Raw genomic sequence first — 2,616 nt, 5'->3', positions numbered from 1 at the left:
GTGTGTGTGTGTGTGTCAGGAGAGTGAGAGAGACGGAGTTTGCATAAACGCTTAAACGCCTTGCGATGTGCGCGCGCTTGTGCGAGTTTGTGTGTGGAGGGGACAGGGGAGGGTGGAGGGGGTTGATCTGCGGATGGACGCCAGAATCGACGCGGGGTCCTAAACGGGCGTTATGTGGCGGGCCCGTCGGGGTGGGACGCGGGGCGGGGCTGATGGCCGGCGGGGCTCGGATTTCGGTCCTGATGAGCTCTCTTGTGCCGGCGCCAAATCCGAAACTGCAGGTGCCTCTCATGCTGATGTCTCACTCACTGGAAGGTCGTTTTTTTTACTGTTACTTTTTTTTTGTTTCAGTAAAAAAAACAAAACATTACGCAGTGGAAGTGCACGGTAGGGGTAGGGGTCAGATTTGTTTTTACGGCTTCCATAATTGAGTTCCGCGTCATCGGCAAAAAAGTTTTAGACGACATGATAAAGTTGAACCCCAGGAAAAATGTAACACCTACAGGGGTACCATGTGTGCGGACTCGAAACGTTAACAACGTCACAAAAAAAGGTACCTCACTCATGGATACACAAAATGTGTGGATTTTCACAGGAAAAAATCACACTCTTACTCCCTGAAATCTGTACGAATAGGCATTCATACACACTTGCGTGCACTTGCGTCGCCAGTGCGACACCCCCGTCCTCAGCCCCCCGGCTCCCCCAAGAGCGTTACGCCCCGTATCTCCGCCAAGAGCGCAGCCGGGCCGTCGCGAAGTACATAAAGTGGGCTAAAACGCCCCAAAGAAGCACGTGTGAGGAGCGGCTGGGAGCCGCGGTGCTTTATGCCACATATAACACCCGATTTATAGTGTGTTCCCGCCCCACCCCCTCAGGGTCATGATCATTAAATCGAATTAAGAATTCAATACATGGGATGGCGGCGCGAGGGTAGGGGTTGCGGCCGCCAGGGGCTTAAGTTAGTGAGCGAGTGGCCAGGTGAAAATCCCACCCCCGCCCCCTCGAGCCTGCCCACGATTAGGTGCTTTGCTTGCAGCAAAATACATGAGCCGCAAGGGGGCTAGAGGAGCGTACTCTGGCTTTCGTATTTGTGTCGTGCCCTGCAAAGAAGATTTCCGTTTGAGAAATTGCACTGATGTTTATAAATGCCTACATGGGCTGAGCATGTGTATCTATGCTATACGTACAATTTACTTTAAGTAAACATTATATTTTACTTTATTTAAATTTTATACCGTGGTACACATCGGAATTGCAAAAGTGGAGTAGTCAAACCTGTCCGCCCCAAAACACTGTGTTCTTGATGCTGTCATAACGTCATGCGCGATGGTTTCTGAACGAAAAGAGTAAGGTGCTTGAGAGCAGTGACATTGATCTTGGAATGAGCTTGGAATGTGCTTGAGGGTGACAGGATCTAGAACACGGTTTGCCTCGCGCAGGGTCCGTCCAGGTCGGGTGATAAACGTTGGCCGGCGCTGGTCGGACGGAGACGAGTGCGCGCGGAGGGGGCTCCCGTCAGCCCGGCGGCGGCGGCGGAGCGGCAGCCCCGGCCGCTGCGGCCAGCTCTCAGATTGGCCAATATTTCCTCTCGGATCGCGGCCTTCCCGGTCCGCCCGGTGGTTTTATAGGTTAGGGTGGCCCCCGCCCATTACGGCGCGGTGCGGGCGGCGCTGCGGGCGCGACAGTACCCGCCGGGACCCCGCCAGCGCCAGCCAGCGCCAGCCAGCGGGCCATTCGAATCCATTACTGACCAGCGAATTAATTCGTAATCCGTTGCGGCGGTCGGTGTGTAGCTCTTTGCTGATCTCTGCGACATTTTAGGCGAGAGTCCCCCGCGGCGGCAAAACGAGGCCATTTCGGCGCGTAGTGGAGCAGCTAATGCGGCGGGTGCCGCGCTGCGGCGGCTACAGGCTACAGCCGGGGCTACAGCCGGGGCTACAGCCGGGGCTACAGCCGGGGCTACAGCAGCGCCGGGCTCTATTCCATTCCACGCGGCCGAAAATGGAAAGTATCGGCTAATCTGGGGGGACACGGTGCTCAACACACGCGGCTAATGAATTTACACTAATCCGGTGGGAGCAGCGAGCGACCTCGCCCGTGGGCCTCGCCCACACGGAACCGGGACCACAGTGTGGCCACACAGCCCGCCCTCTGCCCTGGGCCGCGCGGAGTGCCGTGTCAGGCGCCGCGCAAAGCCTTTGGGTGATATTGCTTCAACATGGCGCCTGTCTGCCCCAGCGAGAAGGGCACAAGGAAAAGTCTTCAAACCGTTTGCTTTGTTTTATACAAATAAGAAGGAAGCATCGCAACAAAGTAAAATTTATTTGTATCTACAAAGCAGTATTTCGTGTGAAGGCAATTTCTAAATGGGTGATTGTAAAATACATTCAAAAATAGTAAAATCAGTAGGGTCCAGGAGGGACGAGGCTTGTTGAGGTCAGTCCTGTGTGTTATTCTATTCATCTCTCGGTCACCCCATACAGCCTGAAGTAATCAAGCTCGGCCGGTCATCTCTGCAAGGAGTCCGTTCGGAATCAATTCCATTTTCATATGCGGGGGAGAAGCGACAGCCATCCCGGCGCGACCTGTTAACTGGAATGGTGGTCTCTGGAC

The 2,616-nt window shown here is 54.8% G+C and overlaps 1 long non-coding RNA gene across 1 annotated transcript in view; it reads left to right on the top strand.

Annotated features, from left to right (window-relative positions):
• LOC127750844 (uncharacterized) overlaps positions 1 to 2,616 on the top strand; it is a 68,460-nt gene that overhangs the window by 17,140 nt on the left and 48,704 nt on the right. The gene's annotated exons all lie outside the window — the stretch shown is intronic.

This window comes from Frankliniella occidentalis, unplaced genomic scaffold (genome assembly GCF_000697945.3).
Source record: "Frankliniella occidentalis isolate FOCC.00 unplaced genomic scaffold, Focc_3.1 Scaffold269, whole genome shotgun sequence".
Classification (NCBI taxonomy): domain Eukaryota; kingdom Metazoa; phylum Arthropoda; class Insecta; order Thysanoptera; family Thripidae; genus Frankliniella; species Frankliniella occidentalis.
This window is presented reverse-complemented; position numbering and strand designations above follow the sequence as displayed.